Source organism: Eucalyptus grandis, chromosome 11, assembly GCF_016545825.1.
Source record: "Eucalyptus grandis isolate ANBG69807.140 chromosome 11, ASM1654582v1, whole genome shotgun sequence".
NCBI classification, from domain to species: Eukaryota; Viridiplantae; Streptophyta; class Magnoliopsida; order Myrtales; family Myrtaceae; genus Eucalyptus; species Eucalyptus grandis.
In genome coordinates this window covers 8627210-8637741 of record NC_052622.1, presented here as the reverse complement: position 1 = coordinate 8637741, position 10532 = coordinate 8627210, and positions in this window count along the sequence as shown.

The following is a 10532-nucleotide window of genomic DNA, read 5'->3' as shown; positions in this document are numbered from 1 at the left end:
GTGTAAGGAGACAATATATTATTTTAAATATGAAGTAACGCATTTAAATTTTTATAATAGTATTATTGTCCTGCTAAATTTTATATGGATCCAAACATAAGTTTTCTAGTTTAAAAGTTGTTTCACAAGATCAGGAAGCGTGAATAACTACAAATGATTCGTTATGATAATTTAGGTCCAAGAAATTAATAGAGAAAATTGTCCAAAAAATCATAAACCTATTATACCTTTGCCAATTTAATTATAAACATTTTAACTTTGTCAATTCAGTCTTAAACATTTTCATTTCTTGCCAATTGAGTCCATCCAGCTATTTTTGGCTAGAAAATGCTGACTTGGACACCGACAATGCCACGTAGAACCACTGATGTTGACGTGAATAATTCATAATAATATTTTAATATTTTTTGAATTTTTATTCTTTTATTATTTTCTTTCTTTTTCTTTATGGCTTTATTCTTTTCCTTTTCTAGTGGTCGGCCACCGGCCATTGGCCATGGCCAGCTAGTTGGCCTTGCCTGCCACAGGGGAGGCCCGACTAGGCGAGGGCAAGCCTAAGCACGGCCCGAGGGAGCCCTCACCCGGCCGATGCTCGGTGAGGCCACCTTGGCCTAGGGCAAGGCCGGCCTTGCCAAATCTAGTCTAGGCGAGGCTGATACTCGCCTAGGCGAGGCCTCACCTGATTTGCTCTGGGCAAGCCTTGGTGAGGGCTTCCATCGCCCGGCCGACACGCGATGAGGCCACCCTCGCTTGGGCAAAGGAACGAGGAAAATAAATTTTTGGGGGAAGAAATGAGGAAAATTCATCACATTCATACTATTTTGTAAAATTCCTTTCCAACGGCCATTTTTTGTACTTCTTTGAACTTGCGATTCAATATCTAGGCAAAAAAGTATAAAGTACGAAGAGAGAGAGAGAGAGAGAGAGAGAGAGAGAGAGAAAAGGGGAAAAATGAATAAAAGAAAATGTAGGCATCTTCTAGGAAACGAGGGAATGATTTTTTTTTTTTTTCTTTATTTTTATCAGAAATAATAAATAAGTGAGGCTAAAAAGTGATTTTGGAAAACAAAAGCACCGAATGTTAAATAATGATAATTTTTTGTCATTGTAGAAGATCATAGATTTATTTAAATAAGTAAATTCTAATTTCATGTTAGTCATTAATTTCATCAACAACTTTTGTTAAAGTTAGAAACATCTCCCCAAACATCGATACGCATTAACTATGAATATATCTTTTGAATTTCCTATGAATAGATTTATTAATGTTATTAGTGTAAATTCATTGTAGACTCTTTTTTATTATTTATTTATTTATGAAATTGAATCAAATTAATTAAAAATAAAAATATTCATTTAATATACAATATGTCGGATTCTTTTATTTTTGAGAAATGATGTGTCGTGTGTCGGTGCTGCTTAGGCCCTCGCCTAGTCTATGTGAGGCCAGCTAGCAGCCACTGGAAAAATAAAAGAAGGTGGCCAAAAAGAAAAGAAAGAAATGAAATGAAAAAAAGAAACGAAAAAAATGTTGAAAATTAAAATATATATATTATTAAAAATTATCTATGTCAGCGCCGATAGTCCTACACCAATGTCCACGTTAGCATTTTCATGTCTAAATTGATTGGATGGATTCAATTGGCAAGAAATTAAAATGTTTATGACTGAATTGACAAAATTAAAAAGTTTAGAACTTAATTGGTAAAAATGCAATAGGTTTAAGACTTTTTGGATAATTTTCCCGAAATTAATAAGACGCCATAGATTTGCATGGTGGTTCAGCCCAAGGTACCTACTCTTCAAAAAGAGACCAGCAAAAGATTACGAGTGCTCAAACAAAAAATCCTCAAAAAAGAAAAAAGAAAAAAAGAATTATAGAGTAAATTAGAGGTTCGCCCTCAAAAAGTGCAATGGCTATATGCCGCTCACGGGCGATGTCGTGCAAAGTGCAAATTAAAAGAAAGCGCACTTTGGGCTGCCTAGAAAAAGAGCGGTAGTCCTAATGCAGTAGGAAACAAAACCTATCATATTGATATGCTAGTAACATCATCAAGTAAGAGTGAACCAATTAAGAAAGAATATAATGAAAAGCGTGTGATCCAGCATCAAGATTGAAGACGATTGACATTAACAAAGGAAATATTAGCCAATAGCAAATGAAAGAGGAAAGAAAATATCAATCATTAAATAAATAAAAAAATACATTACCTTTCATTACGAAAACTTGCTTCTTCAACGATCCAAAGGCAATGTCGACAGCGGTCGAGCGTTCGTTAATCGCAACTCCCTACCCAACTTGTTTATACAACGAAAGATGACCGAAGCCGCGAGTTGGGCGTCCCTCGCGGTTGCCATTTTATAACACGTTAAAGGGCTCGATTTCGTGGTGAATAAATTCTTGCGCACGGCTCCATTTAGAGTTGAGTCGTTTCAACTGATCCTATTCTTTGTGTAGCTTTAATGCAAATAAGCAAAATGGAATCACGTCCCAGATTTTATATAGGCCTTATGCAGCAAGCTTTGGTAATTATGTAAAGTATCATCCTTCATTTCTAGTACTATCACATACTAAATTTTAGTAGCTATGGACGACTTGTTCCGTAGTTCAGTTTAGGAAACTGACACTTATAGTTCCCATATTTTGGTCCTATGTTCAATGTCATTATTGAAAATTTAATTCATTTAATGTGATACTTGAACTATTTCTAAATATCTAATGTAGTTCCTAAACTTTGAATTTGTTTACTATAACTCCTCAATTTTTCATAGCAAAATCAAATCAATCTTTGTTATAATAATTCTATTTATGTGTAAATTAGCTCATAATTTTTGTAATAGTAAAAGTAGTTATCTCATCTACAGTTGTATCGGGTTGATATTCCTACTATTTTGAATATAAGTGTTTTCATAAGGACAACTAGAAAGATAAAAATTTATTTATAGAAATATGCACTTATAATCTAAATCTCATTCCTGTTTAGATAGATAAACCTTTCAAGCTGTTGCGTTTTCACTTTGTTAATTAAATTTGCGTGGCAATGGTTTGGCTCTTCTTGACAAAACAACGCCACTTATAAATAAAGATCTCTCTCTCTTCCTTTTTTTTCACACTGCAGGCATAATGTAGGTGTAGGAAAAGGCAAGAGTTTAGAGGGAAAGCAAATTATGGTTCGGTGCAAGAGGGATTATCGTGGCTAAAAGCATAAAATGGTTCGCATTAGCTCCACACGAACGGGTCTAATCCTGGAAACTACTATGCAGAAACTTATGTATTGCTATTTGCAGGTTTTATTGTCATGAAAACCCTAGTTCTCTTCTTCCCGCATAAAAGAATCAATTGCAACACAATCTGACGATTGAGCATCACGGACAAAGAAGATGCCCACAAATTTGAAAAAAAGAATATGACTTTTCACAGTGAAAGGTTAAAGCTTTGGGTATCCACAGTTGAAGTGTTCTCTATGCTTTCACTTTTATGCCCACAATTGCAATAATATTCACCTTCATCATCAATTGATTGACATGATCTTGAGTCATTTTTCCTACTCTTGTTCTCCATTGCAAGTTTCATATGGTAATTTTGCTCCTAATTCCTTGGATACGAGTTTAGGGTAAGAAGAAGAGATTCGGTGCGTTCCCAATTTGTCAATTTGAGGTAAACATGAGTTAGACGATGTCATTTAGGTCAAATAATATTGAGTTCACTTTACCAGTGAACCACGTCAAACAATTTATATTAAAAAAATTACCTAATCTGAATTTTCAACAATTCAAATTGGCAATGGTATTGAAGTAATTTTTTTTTCACATATAAGTGATTGCTCGAAAACTTTTGACATTAAAGAATGTGTTGTGTGAAAATTATGGTATTTCTCTTGTCCTTTTTACACTAATTATTCTACTATAGAGATATAAGCTAAAAACACAGGTAAATGAATATTTATATAGACCAATTTTTTTTTTTTTTTTTTTAAAATCCATACTAAGTAGATCCGTATGCTTCTCAATTCATAGGTAACTCAGAAATCAGGTTGGAATAGGTTAATTTGATTCCCAATTCTAAAATTTTGGATTCGAGAATTAAAGGGCCGATTCGATTCTAAATCACGAATCGGCCCACTTGGGAACCTGATTCTAAAAATTATGGTTCAGTGCTAGAAGGACTATCGTGGCTAAAAGCATAAAATGGTTCGCATTAGCTCCACATGAACGGGTCTAATCCTGGAAACTAATATGCAGAAACTTATGTATTGCTATTTGCAGGTTTTATTGTCATGAAAACCCTAGTTCTCTTCTTCCCGCATAAAAGAATCAATTGCAACACAATATGACGATTGAGCATCACGGACAAAGAAGATGCCCACAAATTTGAAAAAAAGAATATGACTTTTCACAGTGAAAGGTTAAAGCTTTGGGTATCCACAGTTGAAGTGTTCTCTATGCTTTCACTTTTATAACCACAATTGCAATAATATTCACCTTCATCATCAATTGATTGACATGATCTTGAGTCATTTTTCCCACTCTTGTTCTCCATTGCAAGTTTCATATGGTAATTTTGCTCCTAATTCCTTGGATACGAGTTTAGGGTAAGAAGAAGAAACTCAGTGCGTTCCCAATTTGTCAATTTGAGGTAAACATGAGTTAGACGACATCATTTAGGTCAAATAATATTGAGTTCACTTTACCAGTGAACCACGTCTTTAAAAAAAAATTACCTCTTCTGAATTTTCAACAATTCAAATTAGCAATGATATTGAAGTAATTTTTTCACATATAAGTGATTGCTCAAAACTTTTGACATTAAAGAACGTGTTTTATGAAAATTATGGTACTTCTCTTGTCCTTTTACACTAATTATTCTACTATATAGATATAAGCTAAAAACACAGGTAAATGAATATTTATATAGACCAAAATTAAAAAAAAAAAATCAATACCGAGTAGATATGTATGCTTCTATCGATTCATAGGTAACTCGTAAATCGGGTTGGAATATGCTAATTCGATTCAGCAATTCTTAAATTTTGGATCCGAGAATTAAAGTGGTCAGTTCCCGATTTTAAATCAGAACCGGTCCACTTGGGAACTGATCACCCTTACCCTCCCCACACTTTCATCCTTATTTCACATTGCAGAAATAGTGAAGGCGGGGGACAAGGCGAGAGCTTAAAGGGATAAAATTATGGCTCGGTGCTAGAGGGGCTATCACAAATGACTAAAAGCACAAAATGGGTAGCATTAGCTCCACACGGATTACTCTAATCCTGAAAACTAATACACAGAAATTTATGAATTGCTATTTGCAGGTTTTGTTGTCATGAAAACCTCATTTCTCTTCTTCCCACATAAAAGAGTCAATTGCGACACAATCTGACAATTAAGCATCACCAACTAAGAATGTCACGCCCCGATCCTCGGACTCGCGCACATCCTTCTACTGGGTCGATTTTATAATGCGATATCCCAGGACTATGTATCGCCGACCCTTTATTTTTATTAAGCACATGCGGAAGAGTTATAAATCCCTTGACAATAAAACAATGGGATAGGAAAGCAGGCCATATTTTTCATATTGAAATTCACAACCTACACTTTCATTAACAGCACCACTCATAGTATATTTACAATACTATTTACAGCATAAAAGTCTCACACCTATCTATACCAAGACAGGGTTCACAAAAGGGATGGGATCTCAATCCACATCCGGGTTATATTCAAGATCCCTCTCTGGATCTTCTTCTCCTTCAAAAGTCTTTCTCCCTTGAGGTTCCTCTTCCTTAGCTTCTCCTCGTGGTCCCGAAAATGGCTATTCAATAACCAATGAGACCACGCCTCAGCCGAGTTCCACCCCTAAGACCCGATTAGTAAGAAAATACGCCTTGAGGGCTGCCTAAGCACATCATGGGTTGAGGACTTACTTGGCCTCGCTTCCTTCCCCGTGCAAGTCGGGCCAAATAATAAATACCGCCAATCATAAAGATCCAATCAATCGTATCGACTTAACGATCAATCGACTCGCCGATTACATGTCATCAAAATATCACATAGTCATCCCGACTCTTCATTCTTGACTCTCGAATCACGACCTATAGGCATAATTTATTTTTAGTGGAATCACTACCCACTTCAAATTTTCTAGACTTGGTGGCATCACGCCCACCCGGCAATTTTCTCAACTTGGTGGCATCACGGCCCCCACCCTGGCAATTTTCTCAACTTGGTGGCATCACGGCCCCACCCGGCAAATGTTCTTAACTTGGTGGCATCACGGCCCCACCTGGGCAATTTTTCTAACTTGGTGGCATCACGGCCCCACCTGGCAAATGTTCTTAACTTGGTGGCATCACGGCCCCACCGGCAAATGTGCTTAACTTGGTGGCATCACGGCCCCCCAATTCGGCAATAATTAATCCAACTCACAACCTCACACGCTTACTTTCCCTTCAAGTACCGACATTTTCTAATTTTGGGACAAATTCTCATATTCACCAATTTCAACAAATTTCACAATCGATCCTCGAATAAATAAACAGAGAGTACCATTGGAATCAGCACAAAATTTTTAGCCGCTTCTGGCATCCTGCAATTTCCTAAAAATAAATAAATAATTAAATAATTACGGAAAATATTAAATAAATGCAATAAATCCAATCCCTGGCCCGTTATAGCCTAATTGGAAGCCGATACGAACCCGGAAAATTTCCGAGACTCGTTCCATAAATAACATGGCATGCCTACTTGCTAATGTCTATTTCTAACCACCTAACATGCATCATTAAGTCTCTAATTTAATTGATCTAAACTAATCTAACCACCTACTTGCATTTAATTAAATCTAACTAACCCCTAAACGAATTTAGCAAACTAATAAAGCATTAGTGAGTAAAACTCACTTGATCAAAAGCGGATATCGGAACACCGCGACGGCGGACGCGACGGCGAAATCGGACTTTCGACGACACCGGCGACTTGACCGGCCTTCGCTTAGCCCCAACAAATCTCAGCCCAACTGAGATTTGTTTCTTGCTTTTGGGCCAGACCTTAAATTGAATTGGGCCTGCTGAAATTTCTGGGCTGACTTCACTTGGGCTTCAAATTTCTTTGCTGGAATTTGGGCTTGCAATTTCAGTTGATGGGCTGCTGAACTGGGCTGACTAATTACTTCACTTGGATTGGACTGGGCTTGAAGACTGCAGGAGATGGGCCTCAATAAAATTCTGCTGAATTGGGCCTCAAATTACTGGGCTGCAACTTGAACTGAAGTGGCTGAGCTGTTGGGTGATTGGGCCCAGCTAGACTAAAATTCGCTGGGCTTGAAGACTGAAAATTTGATCCGAGATTGCTGGCTTCGCTGGGCCAACGTGCTGGAAGATTGACGACGGAAGCTGCTCGCGGACGTTGCTCCGCTGGACGCACGAAGCGGTGAGGAGCTTCAGTCAACAAAATGGTTTCGGCGCTTGCTGTGGTCTTCCACGGTTGACCGCGTGAGTTTGATTCGGTGGAGACGCGTGGCTGAAGACGTCTGCACCTGGTGGAGCTTCGGTAGATCGTGGCCTCGCTGGCGGACGGAGGAGTGGCTTCAAACGGTCAACCAACTGCTTCTCTGTTCTTGCAGGTGTTGACCGAGGGATGCTGGAGCTGGACGTCGAGGCCGCATGAAGCAACAGCTGAAGACCACGCGGACAGGGCTGCTTCGGCTTCGCTCGGCGGTCAACAAAATGGGAGAAAAACTTGCTGCTGTTGACCGAAGAACCGCGGTGCTTGGACAAGTGGCGCGAACGTGCGGAGAGGGAGTAGCTTCGTGGAACATGGGCCGAAAACACGCTGCTAGAAAAGCGAACGGAAGAAGGCAGCTTTGATGGTCTTCAATGAGCGCTGCAGTTGACCAATCGCACGGCTGAGATGGGCTGAAGACGCGAGGGAAGATGGCTCGGTGACGTGCGGCTTCGATCATGGACGGACGGAAGAAGCAGCAAACGATCGAGGAATTGCAGGCGGTGCCTTTCGGATGAAAATGAAAGCAAGACAAAAGCAGCAGTAGGAGAGGTCGACGAATGCTGTGAGCACTGGCTGAGGGAGACGTGCGAAGATAGAGAGGAATGGATGAGGAAGAGTTGGGCCCACTTCAAGCCGGATATTTAAGAAAATATCTTCCTAAAGCCATTCTTAGCCACAGATAATACTTCATTTCGCCATCAAAAAACTTTCTTCTGCCACCAAAGGGCCCAAAGGCTGTGGGTACAGTGAGACACGAATTTGGGAGAGATGCTTAACTTGCACAACCATTCTCCAAATTGAGGTCCAATTTCGACGTAAAAAATCCTAAATGATTTTCTATAATTCCCGACACACAACGGCTCAACCCGAAAGTCAAATTTCCCATTAATTTAGCCAATCCGAACTTCAAGCCAAACTTCCACGACGTCCAACCCAATTTCGAAAATCTTGACTTCCGAAAATCTTTCGAGACCGAATTGACGTTCCTAAAATAGCTTCAGGACATCACCGAACTTTCGATTTCAAATCCTTACTCAAATCGATTGTTTCACTCACCCTGCTTTTAGTGTGACCTAGACTAATGGTAGCTTAGAACTTTTTAGGGCAATTGACTCGGTCGATTTTCTTCGAGCCACAATGAACCCACTCGACACATTGGCGACTCTCAATTGTCGTGAAAATCTCGAGGGGCTCGATTACCAACACAGGTACCAAAACGATGAAAATCAAATTAGTGCGGCCGATGAATTTTCCAATTTATGAGTCACCCACGACCGTCCACACATCTCAGCCCGAACCAACCTATCTCCGATCTCACCCGATCTTTATCAGGCAAGAATGACCTCTAAAGATGAACACGGCCGAGAAGCCGTTTCCTACGGTCGAATTCTCAAGTCTATCGGGCTTAATATTCTTTAATGGCATACCCAAATAAGCCTAGTTATCTCGAGAGTGATCGCTCGAGAACAACCCTATGACACGTCAATGAAATGCCCGATTAATTTAATAGAAAACAATACTGAAAATTCCTTTGGACGCCACAACTCTTCCTCTTATAAAAATTTCGTCCTCGAAATTTAAAACCTTGCAAGACTTGATCAAAAAGGGGGGTACAACTCTCTCATTGACTCCCGCCTCCCATGTCGCTCCTCCTTCGCATCAAGTGGTGCTTGCACCACTTTGACCAATAATAGCATGTACGCGTAACTTGCTTTTTAACATCGACAATCCGGGCCGGTCTTTCAACGTATGACACACGGTCATCCACGTCCAATTCTTCAAAATTGAGTACGTGGGTCGGGCTCATACTTCCTCAACATCGACACGTGAAAGACGTCATGCACTTGCGCCAATCTTGGCGCAACGCAAGACGATACGCTAAGGTCCCGATTCTTCAAGAATCTCAAACGGACCTACGTACCTGGGACTCGCCTTGCCTTTCTTACCAAAGCGCGAAGTTCCCCATTGGTGACACCTTCGTAAAAACGTGATCACCAACTTGGAATTCCAAAGACCTTCGACGCTTATCCGCATAACTTTTCTCGCCCGCTTCTCGCGCTGTCCTTAACTGCCTCTCGATCACCGTCACACATCTACCGACCGCCAACCAACTCCGGGCCTGTTATCTTTCTTTCCCCGACTTCATCCCAACATACCGGTGTTCTGCACGCTCTGCCATACAATGCTTCAAATGGAGCCATCCGAATACTCGCGATAACCGTTATTGTAGGCGAATTCTACCGGATGAAGCCGATCTTCCCAACTTCCTTTGAAGTCTATAACACACGCTCTCAAAGCATGTCCTCGAGGGTCCGGGATTGTCCTCTCGTGACGGCCATCCGTCCGAGGATGATATGCCGTACCGCATGCAAGCTTTGTACCAAGAGCACTGCGTGCTCTTCCAAAAAGCAAAGAAGAAATCTCGGATCTCTATCGATGTTATCGTAACCCGCACTCCATGCCTTCGAACTACTTGCGCACATATAGGTCCGCGTGCCTATCCAAGCCGAGGTCCTTTCGAACCAGCAATGAAGTGAGCCGACTTTGTCAATGGCATCGACTACTACCGGATCGAATCATTCCCTCTCTCGACTCCTGGTAGTCCGGCCACGAAATCCATCGTGGATATGCTCCCATTTCCATTCGAATCGCGAGAGGTTGCGAGTCCTCCGGCTTGCAATGCCGAGCTTTTACTTGTTGACATGTCAAACACTTGGCCACATGTTTGGCGATATCCGCCTTCATACCCGACCACCATAGTGTTGACGCAGATCGATACATCTTAGTGCTTCCCAGATGAATGCAATCGCTACGATGTGCTTCGATAAAATTTCTTCTCTAAGCTCTACATCGTCGGAGTACAACCAATCGTCCTTGGAATCTTAGTGTCCCGTCATCGAAATCTGAAAATCAGCCTTTCTTTTCTCTCGTCTTCCGAAGAATTCTTGTACATCTCGGGTCATCGGTTGAAGTTGTTTAATTCTCGACTGACATCTCGGTTCAGTTTAAGGATGGCCATAAAACCC